Genomic DNA, 12,298 nt, shown 5'->3' on the forward strand with positions numbered 1-12,298 from the left:
CCATCCCTCCATCCCTCCATCCCTCCATCCATCCCTCCATCCATCCATCCCTCCATCCATCCCTCCATCCATCCATCCATCCATCCATCCATCCATCCATCCATTGATGAATGAGGACATCCTGAGCAGTGTGTCATCCCAGGAACATGTAAATGTACAATCTTAGGAGGATACTTCTTGGGTTTGTGTGAAATCAGTTTCAGTTTGCTGGGGCAGGGGCCAGGGGAGTCACCCCCCATGGGTGCTGGTGGGCCAGAGGTGAGTGAGGTGTGGGCATGGCTTGGTGTCCTTGGGGATTGGAGAATCTGGTGTGGGGCTTAGCACTGCTGTGGCAGCTCCTTGGTGCCGTTGCCTGCAGCCTCCCTCCCTCCCTGCCCATTGCAGGCAGACAGAGAGAGGTTCTGGAGCATCAATTTGAATCACAGAATCATAGAATCAGTCAAGGTTGGAAGGGACCACAAGGCTCATCCAGTTCCAACCCCCTGCCATGGCCAGGGACACCTCACACTACAGCAGGCTGGCCAGAGCCTCATCCAGCCTGGCTGCAAACACCTCCAGGGATGGGACCTCAAGCACCTCCCTGCACAACCCATTCCAGGCTCTCACCACTCTCATGGGGAAGAACTTCTTCCTCATGTCCAGCCTGAATCTCCCCACTTCCAGCTTTATTCCATTCCCCCCAGTCCTATCACTCCCTGACACCCTCAAAAGTCCCTCCCCAGCTTTCTTGTAGCCCCCTTCAGATACTGGAAGGCCACAAGAAGGTCACCTCGGAGCCTTCTCTTCTCCAGACTGAACAGCCCCAACTCTCTCAGTCTCTCCTCACAGGAGAGGTGCTCCAGCCCTCTGCTCATCCTGGTGGCCCTTCCCTGGACACCTTCCAGCATGTCCAGATCCCTCTTGTAATAGGGGCTCCAGCACTGGACACAGTACTCCAGGTGGGGTCTCAGCAGAGCTGAGCAGAGGGGGAGAATCCCCTCCCTTGCCCTGCTGGCCACACTTCTCTTGATGCAGCCCAGGCTCTGCTTGGCTCTCTGGGCTGCAAGTGCACACTGACAGCTCCTGTTGAGCTTCTCATCCCCCAGCACCCCCAAGTCCCTCTCCTCAGGGCTGCTCTCCAGCCAGTCCCTGCCCAGCCTGGATTTGTGCTTGGGATTGCCTGGACCCAGCTGCAGGACCTTGCCCTTGGTCTTGTTGAAGCTCCTGAGGTTGTCCTGGGCTCACCTCTGCAGCCTGTCCAGGTCCCTCTGGATGGATCCCTTCCCTCCAGCCTGTCTGCTGCACCACACAGCTTGGTGCCATCAGCAAACTTGCTGAGGGTGCACTCAATGCCACTGCCCATGGCACTGACAAAGATGTTGAACAAGCCTGGTCCCAGGACTGAGCCCTGAGGGACTCCACTTGTCCCTGGCCTGCACTGGGACATGGAGCCATTGACAGCCACTCTTTGGGTGTGACCATCAAGCCAGTTCTTTATCCATCTTGTGGTCCACCCATCCAAGCCATGTGTCACCAGTTTGGAGACCAGGCTGTGGTGTGGGACAGTGTGGAAGGCTTTGCTCAGGTCCAGGTCAATGCCATCAGTTGCTCTCCCCTCATCTATTAAGGTTGTGACCTGTTCTTAGAAGGCCACCAGGTTTGTCAGGCAGGATTTGCCCTTGGGAACCCCATGCTGACTGTACCCAATCACCTCTTGACTATTCTTCTGTCTCAGTAGTGCCTGCAGGAGAATCTGCTCCATGATCTTAGCAGGCACAGAGGTGAGACTGCCTGGCCTGCAGTTCCCTGGTTCTTCCTTCTTCCCCTTTCTGAAAATGGGAGTAATGGGAGTTTGCCCTTTTCCAGTCAGTGGGGACTTCCCCAGACTGCCAGGACTTTTGGAATATAATAGAGAGGGGTTGAGCAACCTCCTCTGCCAGTTCTCTCAGTACCCCTGGGTGTATCCCATCAGGTCCCATGGACTTGAACACTTTCAGGTTCTTCAGGTGATCACCAACCTGCTCTTCACTTATGATGGGCAGTTCTTCCTTCTGCTTCTTGCCATTAGCTTCCATGACTATTCCAGGAGTGTGGCTGGAGGCCCTTGCAGTGAAGACTGAGGTAAAGAAGTCCTTGAGAACCTCAGCCTTTTCCAGGTCCCTTGTGACCATTTCACTGTTTCCTTTCTGAGGGGCCCACACCTTCCCTAGGCTTCTTTTGACCATTAATATACCTGTAGAAATTCTTCGTGTTCCCTTTGAGCTGCCTGGCTAGATTCAATTCAAGCTGTGCTTTGGCTTTCCCAAGCAGGTCTCTTGCTGCTGGGGCAGCTTCCTTATATCCCCCCATTCCAGCTGTCCTTTCCTCCACTCCTTGTAGAGCTTCCTTTTAAGTGATAGTGTGTCCAGCAGCTCCTTGCTCATCCAGGCAGGCCTCCCAGCATTCTTCCCTGCTTTTCTCTTTGTTGGGATACATTGCTCCTGGACACAGAGGAGGTGGTCCTTGAATACTGAGCAGCTGCCCTGGGCCCCTCTTCCCTCTGGGGCTTTGTCCCACGACCCTTTGGCCAGCAGATCCCTGAAGCCATCAAAGTCTGCATGCCTAAAGTCCAGGGTCGTAAGCTTAGAATACATCCTCCTGGTTGCCCTGAGGATCTTAAATTCAACTGCTTCATGGTCCCTGCAGTCAAGGCTGTCTCTGAGCCCCACATTGGTCACCAGCCCTTCCCTGTTGGTGAGAACAAGCTCCAGCATAGCACCTTTTCTTGTTGGTTCCTCTACCATTTGGAGGAGGAAGTTGTCATCTCTGCGATGCAGGAACATCCTGGATTGCTGGTGCCTTGCTGTGTTGTCCCTCCAGCAGATGTCAGGGTGGTTGAAATGCCCCATGAGGACCAGGGCTTGTGACCTGGAAGCCACTTCTGTTTGCCTGTGGAGGGCCTCATCTGCTTGGCTCTGCTGGTCAGGTGGCCTGGAGCAGACCCCTACAGTAACATCTCCTTCCCCTCTCTTGCCTTTCATTTTAACCCATACACTCTCAACCAGCTCTTCATCCTTCCCCAGGTGGAGCTGCACTGATTCCAGCTGCTCACTGACATAGAGGCCAACACCTCCTCCTCTCCTTCCCTGCCTGTCCTTCCTAAAGAGCTTGTACCCATCTATCCCTGCATTCCAGTCCTGGGAATCATCCCACCAAGTGTCAGTAACAACCACTATGTCATGACATCCCAGCAGCACAGTGCCCTTAATTCATCCTGTTTGTTGCCCAAGCTGGGTGCATTTTCCCAGAGGCACTTCAGCTGGGCTGGCCCTGGCACCCTCTTGTGCCAACTCCCCTTGATTTCCACAGAGTGTCCTGGTGCATCATTCGTGGCTGGCCTCAGGGCAGCAAGTGGAGAGCCCTCAGTAGCTCTCCATGCCTCTGCCTCTGGTGAGCTGCCCCTCTGTTTGTCACTGGCCAGCAGGAGACTGTTAATCCCTTCCCCCTTCAAATCTAGTTTAAAGCCCTATCAATGAGCCCTGCCAATTCCTGCCCCAGGATCCTTTTCCCCCTCTGGCACAAGTGCATCCCATTAGTTGTTTGCAGCTCTGTGCCTTGTAAAGGGAGCTGTGATTGTAGAACCCAAAGCCCTGTGGATGACACCAGCCCCGGAGCCATGAATTGACCTCTTGGCTCTTCCTATATATTCCCTTGTCCATCCCTGAGGTTAGAGGGATAGAGGAGAACACAACTTGAGCTCCTGATCCCTTTAGCAGTTGCCCCAAGGTTCTGAAGTCTCTTTGAATTGATTGTGAGCCTCTCATTGATACATCATCACTACCCACCTGAAAGCCCAGAAGTGGGTAGTAGTCTGAAGGACTCACAAGGTCGGGAACTTTACCTACTGTGGTGGTTTGGCCCTGGCCTGGAGGCCAGCTGCCCACCAAAGCCGCTCTATCACTCCCCCTCTTAAATGGACAGGGGGAGAGGGGAGGAAGAAGAAAAAGAAATTGACCAAAGCTAATAATAAGATAGAAGCGAATTTAATAACAATAATAGTCAAAAGCAATAGACGGCGCGGAAGCAAGAGAGAGATGTTAGTCTCTACTTCCCATCAGCAGGACGATGGTCGGTCTCGGGAAGCAGGGCTCTCTAAGCTTGGTAGTTGCTTGGGAGGATAGACGCCATGGACCGATCCCCCCACTTCCTTCTTTTACTTCATTCTTATATCTGAGCTGACATCATATGGCATGGAATACCTCTCTGGCCAGTCCAGGTAAGCCAGCTCAGCCGTGTCCCCTCCCAAGATCCTGCCCATCCCTCAATGTACTCTTGGGGCAGGGAAACATTGAAAAGACATAGCCTGGGTACTTATTCAACAGTAGCCAAAACACTGCTATGTTATCAACTGCTGCTGCAAAACACAGCACTGGAGAATTAACTCCAGCTTGGCCAAACCCAATACAATCTCCACCCCTCATTCCATACCATTTGCGTCACGCTCAGGTTCTACACAATTCAGTACCTTTCATCATCTCATTTGATTCTCACGTTTAAATCCTTTCTTACTCGCACTCGCGATTCAATCTACATACTTAAGCCATCTCAATATTCCACACAAAGAGACCCATATAAATATATAAAAAAAAAGTTCTTCTGCTCCCCCAGATGTTACTTAGGAGTGTTCAGGATAGGAGAAGCAGGATATTCCACTCTTGGACACCAACACCAGCTTGGTCTCAGCCATTGGGTCGCTCTTGTTCTTCACAGGCCTTCATCAGTTTGAATCCTTCTCACTTTGTGACTTTCTGCAACATACAACTCACATTACTCATATCTCAAATTACCTTTCCCCCAATGTCATATCTCCTTGAGGCACACACTGGGTTTCCCCATCTTTTCTCATTACCCACCAAGTACATCCAGGCCCCTGAGCAAAGACAATCCCACCAATGGGTTTGCCTTTTCCCATAGGAGGAGCAACCCACACTGCCTTTCCCAGCCACTTTCCCATGTGCACTACAGGGACTTTATCTCCCCCCACAGTGTGCAAGGGTTCTGTTTGGGCAGAGCCAGGACAGTTAGCAGATCCTTGGGAATTAACCAGCCAAGTAGCTTCTGCTAAATTTGCCTCCCAGTGCCTCCATGCCCCACTACCCAATGCCTTCAACATAGTCTTTAACAGTCCGTTATATCTTTCAATCTTCCCAGAGGCTTGTGAGTGGTAGGGAATGTGGTACACCCATTCAATGCCATGTTTTTTGGCCCAGGAACTGATGGCATTGTTCCTGAAATGAGTCCCATTGTCAGATTCAATTCGCTCAGGTGTACCATGTCGCCACAGGATTTGCCTTTCAAGGCCTAAGATGGTGTTCCGGGCAGTGGCATGGTTTACAGGATATGTTTCCAGCCAGCCTGTAGTTGCTTCTACCATGGTGAGGATGTAGCGCTTGCCCTGGCGTGTTCGTGGCAGTGGTCCGGTACAGTCAATCTGCCAGGCCTCACCATAGCCAAAACCCAGCCACCGCCCTCTGTTCCAGGGAGACTTAGCTCTGGTGGCTCTCTTGATGGCAGCACAGGTTTCACAGTCATGTGTGACCTGCGTGATGGCTTCCATGGTCAAGTCCACCCCTCGGTCTCGAGCCCATCTGTACGTAGCATCTCTTCCTAGATGTCCCGACGTTTCATGGGCCCATCGAGCTACAAACAGTTCACCTTTACGTTCCCAGTCCAGATCCACTTGGGCTACATCGATTCTGGCAGCCTTGTCTACATGCTCATTGTTTTGATGTTCTTCATTAGCACGGCTCCTAGGTACATGAGCATCAACATGGCGTACCTTCAGAGTCATGTTCTCTATTCGAGTGGCAATATCCTGCCACAATGGAGCAGCCCAAATAGGCTTGCCCCTGTGTTGCCAGTTGGTCTTCTTCCACTGTTGTAACCATCCCCACAAGGCATTAGCCACCATCCAAGAATCTGTGTAAAGATAAAGTACTGGCCATTTCTCTCTCTCGGCAATCTCTAGAGCCAGTTGGATGGCTTTCACTTCTGCATACTGACTCGATTCACCTTCTCCTTCAGCAGCTTCAACAACTTGTCGTGTGGGACTCCATACAGCAGCCTTCCACTTTCGATGGTTTCCTACCACACGACAGGATCCATCAGTAAACAGAGCGTAAGGCCTTTCATCTTCGGGTAACTCGTTGTATGGTGGTGCCTCCTGGGCACGAGCCACCTCCTCAGGTGATGCTCCGAAGTCTCTGCCTTCTGGCCAGTCCATAATCTCTTCCAGAATTCCTGGGTGGTTGGGTTTCCCTAGTCGAGCTCGCTGCGTAATCAGTGCTACCCACTTACTCCATGTAGCACTAGTCGCATGATGCGTAGAAGGGACGTTCCCTCTGAACATCCAGTGCAGCACAGGTAACCTGGGTGCTAAGAGGAGAGGTGCTTCTGTACCCACTACTTCTGAAGCAGCTCGAACTCCTTCATAGGCTGCTAGAATCTCCTTCTCAGTTGGTGTATAGTGGGCTTCTGATCCTCGATACCCTCTACTCCAAAATCCCAATGGCCAACCTCGGGTTTCACCTGCTGTTTCACCAGAGACTCCAAGTAAGACCATGTTCCCCGGCCGCGGTGTAAAGGATATTTTGCACCGATGGTCCTGTGCGGACGGGCCCAAGTGCCACTGCACGAGCTATCTCTTGCTTGATCTGTTCAAAGGCTTGTTGTTGCTCACCGCCCCATTCAAATCGATTTTTCTTCCGAGTTACTCGACAGAGAGGGCTCACAAGCTGACTATATCCTGGGACATGCATTTTCCAGAAGCCCACAAGGCCTAGGAAAGACTGTGTCTCTTTCTTGTTGGATGGTGGAGACATGGTTGCTATCTTGTTGACCACGTCCATAGGTACATGACGGCGTCCATCCTGCCATTTTATTCCCAGGAACTGAATTGCTTGTGCAGGTCCTTTGACCTTGCTTTTCTTTATAGCAAATCCAGCTTTCAGAAGTATCTGAATAATTTTTTCTCCCTTTTCAAACACTTCTTTTGCCTTGTCACCCCATACAGTGATGTCATCGATATATTGTAGATGTTCAGGGGCATCACCCTTTTCCCGTTCAGTGTGGATCAGTCCATGACAAATGGTGGAGCTATGTTTCCACCCCTGGGGCAATCGATTCCAGGTGTATTGTACACCCCTCCAGGTGAAGGCAAATTGGGGCCTGCACTCTGCTGCCAATGGAATTGAGAAGAACGCATTGGCGATATCGATCGTAACAGTGGCAGGGGGCACCCAGCCTAAACTGCCGCTCCTGCAATGTCCCTTACCTGGGCACCAGGGAGGCAGCAGACCTCTCTCTGAAGTGGGTTTGGGCTGCATATTGGGCCCTCTGCTGCCTTCAGCAGGGAGTCTCCTCTAACAATGACCCTACGAGGTTTCTTTCCAGGATTAGTTTTGCTGGCTGGACTGTGGCAACCTGTCATTGGTGCAGCTTCTGACCTTCTTGATCCTCACCCTTACCTACGACCTGTTCCTCCTGCAGAGCCTGAAACCTATTCTGTAGGTGCACTGCAGGCAGAGTGCTGCTTAAAGTAGCAGGCTTGCTGCTTTTGCATTTCTTCCTTCTGGCAGAGACCTGTTCCCATTGGCCCTGCTCATGTGGATTACTGCATGGAGGCTGAGAGGCTTGCTGATGGGAGGGTATCAAACTCCCTGCTCCACTAAGAGTTACCCTGTTCTGATTTTGTAGTGGTTAGAGCATGGGAAGAGTCAATTTGCCTTTCACAGGCTCTTCTAGTTCTTAGCCTTTCCACCTCTTCTTTTAGTTGGGCCACCATGTTCATCAGCTCCTGGATCTGCTCACACCTAACACAGGTGTTGTTCCTGCCATCCTCCGTGTCAAGTGCCAGGCTCCAGCACTGCCTGCAGCCACACTGCCTGAACACCTGCATGCTTGTGTATGGTCTCTGTTTGGGTGCCTACCGTTTTTCTGCCAGCCTTTGTTTGGGCAGTAACCATCTTTCAGTAACCACCCTCACCACACCTTTTCTTTTATTATTTTTTATTGTTTTCCCCCACCCCATCAGTGAGAAGGCTGAGCTGAGCTGAGCTGAGCTGAGCCGAGCCGAGCCGAGCTGAGCCGAGCTGAGCTGAGCCTAGCTGAGCCGAGCCAAGCTGAGCCGAGCTGAGCTGAGCCGAGCCGAGCTGAGCTGAGCCGAGCCGAGCCGAGCCGAGCCGAGCTGAGCTGAGCCAAGCTGAGCTGAGCTTAGCTGAGCTGAGCTGAGCCGAGCCGAGCTGAGCTGAGCCAAGCTGAGCCGAGCTGAGCTGAGCCGAGCTGAGCCGAGCCGAGCCGAGCCGAGCCGAGCTGAGCTGAGCCAAGCTGAGCTGAGCTGAGCTGAGCCTAGCTGAGCTGAGCTGAGCCAAGCTGAGCTGAGCTGAGCCACGCTGAGAGCTGGAGCCGAGCCACGCTGAGCTGAGCCGAGCCGAGCCGAGCCGAGCCGAGCTGAGCTGCGCTGAGCCGAGCCGAGCCGAGCTGAGCCGAGCTGAGCTGAGCTGAGCCTAGCTGAGCCGAGCCGAGCTGAGCTGAGCTGAGCCGAGCTGCGCTGAGCCGAGCCGAGCTGAGCTGAGCTGAGCTGAGCTGAGCTGAGCTGAGCCGAGCTGAGCTGAGCCTAGCTGAGCCGAGCCAAGCTGAGCCGAGCCGAGCTGAGCCGAGCCGAGCCGAGCTGAGCTGAGCTGAGCTGAGCTGAGCCGAGCCGAGCCGAGCCGAGCCGAGCCGAGCTGAGCCGAGCTGAGCTGAGCCGAGCCGAGCCGAGCCGAGCCGAGCCGAGCCGAGCCGAGCCGAGCTGAGCTGAGCTGAGCCGAGCTGAGCCGAGCTGAGCCGAGCCGAGCTGAGCTGAGCTGAGCTGAGCTGGTCGCCGCTGCCTCCTCTCCTCGCAGCCAGGCGCTGGGTTCTGTTTGGTTGTCGCGCGGTTTCCACGGCCAGCCCTCCCCCTGCTACGTCACTGCCCTCAGGCACAGAGACAATCCGAGCCTGCTGCCCCTCCTGCCCTCTTCAGGAGTTCCGAGCGGGCAACCCCTTCTGGCCTGCAAAGAAAGGAAAGAAAACCCAAACCCAGCAGCAGAGCTGAGCTGGTCGCCGCTGCCTCCTCTCCTCGCCGCCAGGCGCTGGGTTCTGTCACTAGTCAGAGGGAGAAGCAAAGAGTCATCTGTCCCTGCTGGCTGCAGGGCAGTTGGCCTGGAGAGCCTTTGGAAGTCCCTTCCAACCCAACCCATTCTATAAACTACTACAAGAACAGCAACTAAACTACTACAAGAACATCAGCTAAACTACTAGAAGAACATCAAGTATCCCACCCCCCACCCCTCCTCCCCCAAGCTATCTGCCCCCTGCTCCAGACCTAATGCCCCCCTCCCCCCACCCCCAAGCCCTCCCCCTAATTCCTCCATCCTGCCCCAGCAGTGGCTGCAGGACCCCTGCGCTTGCGGGCAGGGAGTGGGTAGGGGTCCTTGCGCTGGTCCAGCCTGCGCTTCCTCAGCCTGGGGTGGTGCTGGCAGTTGGGGCCCAGAGCAGGCAGGGAGGTGGCTGCAGCTGGCAGGCTGCCATCCTCCATGTCCACGTCAGTGGGCAGAGAGATGTCGTGGAATGTGGTGACTTCGTGCATTTCCACGTCCGTAGCCAGGGAGATGTCGTGGTGGATTGGGCTGGCATCGTGCATCTCCACATCCGTGCTGAGGGAGAGGTCCATTCCTGCGGAGGTGAAACAGGAGAGCTGTCCCCAGGGTGCTGGGAAAGGCTCTGGAGATGCTACTTGCTGGTCAGGGGGTGGCCAGGTGTTCTCAGCTGTGGTCACTGGGTCTCAGTGAGCCCATGTGCCTGGAGTGTCAGGGGTAGAGGGGTGCTGTGGGTGCTGGAGAGGAGAGAGGGGAGCCCCAGGTGCTGGAGGTGCTGTGGAGGAGGTGAGTGGTAAGGTGGCAGGGGTGCTGGGGGTGTCCTACCAGCTTGGGGTGGCTGGAGTGCCAGGAGTGTTGGAGCTGTCCAGGCTGCAGGAAAGGGCTGGGGCTGGTGCCCAGGCCCCTGGCCGAGGCTGGCTGATCCTGAAAGAGAGAGGTGAGGCTTTGGTGGCAGTCCCAGAGCAAGGTGGGTGCAGAGGAGCCCGAGGGGACTGAGCAGGAGCAGGCAGAGGTGGTGGAAGTGGCTGTGAATTTGGCCCCAGGGTGTCCTTGTGAGGGCCAGGCTGAGTCCTTACCTGTGGCACTGAAGAAGGGCTGGGGGAAGCTGAATGGCTGCAGGAGCCGAGGCAAAGAGGAGACCCAGGGGCCAAAGGGTGGCAGCACCATGGCTGTGGCTGGCAGTGCCATGCTGAGTGGTGCTGAGTGGCCCCAGGTCTGTCTGTTTGAGTTTGTCTCCAAGGAGATGGAATGTGGGGGCCTCCATTGTCCTGCCCCACCCCTGCCAGGTGTGGCAGCTCTTCCTGGGGGGAGATAGGGATGGGAAAAGAGGGCAAAGAAGAGTTGGAGTCTGTGAGGTGCATCTGCATGGCCAAGTGGAGAGCAGTGGTGTCCCTCCAGGGTTCCTCCTAGCACCAGGCCTGGTTCCTGTCTTCGCCAGTGACGTGGCCATGGGCATGGGATGGAGGCAGCCTCAGCAACCTTGTGGATGCAGCAGTCTGAGTGGTGCATTCAACATGCTGGAGGGATGGGAGAGCCACCTGTAAGGACTTGTGCAGTCTTGAGAAGTGGGAGAACCTCCTGAGGTTCAGCATTCTAGATGGGGCTGGTCCAAGGTCAAAATCATTGCCTGGTTACTGAATGAGCCCTCCCAGGTTTCTTTCCTTGTTGGTTTTGTTTTCTTTTGTTTTTTAAAGTGAGATGTTTCTACCTTCAGAATCACCAAAGGAATAAAGACTTCATCCTTCTTGCCATTTGCTGCCCTCCCCCTCAGCTTTTGAGAGCAGAGGGAAGACTCCCTTTTAGGGCAATAATCTGATGCTTCTCTTCATGTTCTTCTAGTGAGCTGCAGCAAGGGATCATCCTTCCTTTGCATTCCCTGCCCTCATCACAAAAAGGCCCCAAAACCCCTCAAAACACTACCCCAAAATCTCACCATCCCTCCATCCATCCCTCCATCCATGTTTGTATGTGGACATCCTGAGCAGTGTGTCAAGCCTGGAACATGTCAATGTACAGCCTTTGGAGGATGCGTCTTGATTTTGTGTGCAAGCAGTGTCACTTTTGGAGATGCTGTGACTACCATTTTGGCCCCTGATGTTCATAAAATGATGTGGACAGGCTGGAAGGTGTCCAGAAAAGGGCCCCCGGAATGCTCAGGGCACTGGCAGCCCTGCCATGTGAGGAGAGGCTTAAAGAGCTGGGTTTGTTCAGCCTGGAGAAGGCCTAGGGGAGACCTTATGACCAGGGGCCTGTCCATAAAGGGTGGCTAGCAGGGGGATGGAGATTCCCATTGTACAAGGAGTCCCATGGAAAAGAAAAGGGGTGATGGGTTACTGCTAGGGAGATTCTCCTTGGGCTTCAGAAGAGAATCCATTAGCATGAGAACAGTTGGACGCTGGAATCATCTCCCAGGGGAGGCAGTGGAGTCCCCTGCCTTGGATGGTTTTAAGCCTCAGCTTGACAGGGTGCTAGGCCAGCTCATTTCAACTGGACTGTGATGTGGAAAGGTTGGAGCAGATGATCCTTGGGGTCCCTTCCCACTTGCCACTGTGTGACTCTGTGGATTAAGGGAAGCTAAATTGTAATCCCAGGTTTGTAGCCCCCCTGTGAGGCAATCTGCTGCTTTAATCAGCACACCATAGCAGGGTAGATCACAACCAGATTGCCTTTGTACCCCTGCTGAAGAGTGGTGGCTGAAGTGTTCTTCTCCTGCAGCTCTGCCTTAGGAGAAAGCTTTTGGCCTTCCAGACTGTGGTAGTTGTAGGCCGTGCCGAGAAAATTTTCCACAAATCTTGATCTGAAAGTAGTAGAATGTAAATAAACTAGCAGTGGATGTAAAAAGGAAAGTGATGCTAAGGTCTGAATAATCCCATTGGGCTGGTGTCCAACAGAAAGCTAGAGGTGTAAACTAACTTTGTCTCTTTTCAGCTTCCTTCAGTCTGGCAGATAGTAGGTGGCTTTTGCTTAGCTCTGGCTGCCCTTGGCTCTGTTCTTAGTTGTGGTTAAGTACTAACAAAGTACTCTCTGCCCCTTCTCTTGGCCCATGTACAGGGGAGGGAAGGGAGCAGGGAGAGTGAAGCTGTTGGTAACGCCCTGGTTTTGTCCAGGGGGGGGTCTTGTGTTGTTTAGAAACTGTATGGATGTGTAACTCTTGTAAGTTTTGT

The 12,298-nt window shown here is 53.8% G+C and overlaps 1 protein-coding gene across 1 annotated transcript in view; it reads left to right on the top strand.

The window, feature by feature from the left end:
- FBXW8 (F-box and WD repeat domain containing 8) overlaps positions 1-12,298 on the top strand; it is an 87,420-nt gene that overhangs the window by 45,760 nt on the left and 29,362 nt on the right. The gene's annotated exons all lie outside the window — the stretch shown is intronic.

This window comes from Indicator indicator, chromosome 26, assembly GCF_027791375.1.
Source record: "Indicator indicator isolate 239-I01 chromosome 26, UM_Iind_1.1, whole genome shotgun sequence".
Taxonomy (NCBI): Eukaryota; Metazoa; Chordata; class Aves; order Piciformes; family Indicatoridae; genus Indicator; species Indicator indicator.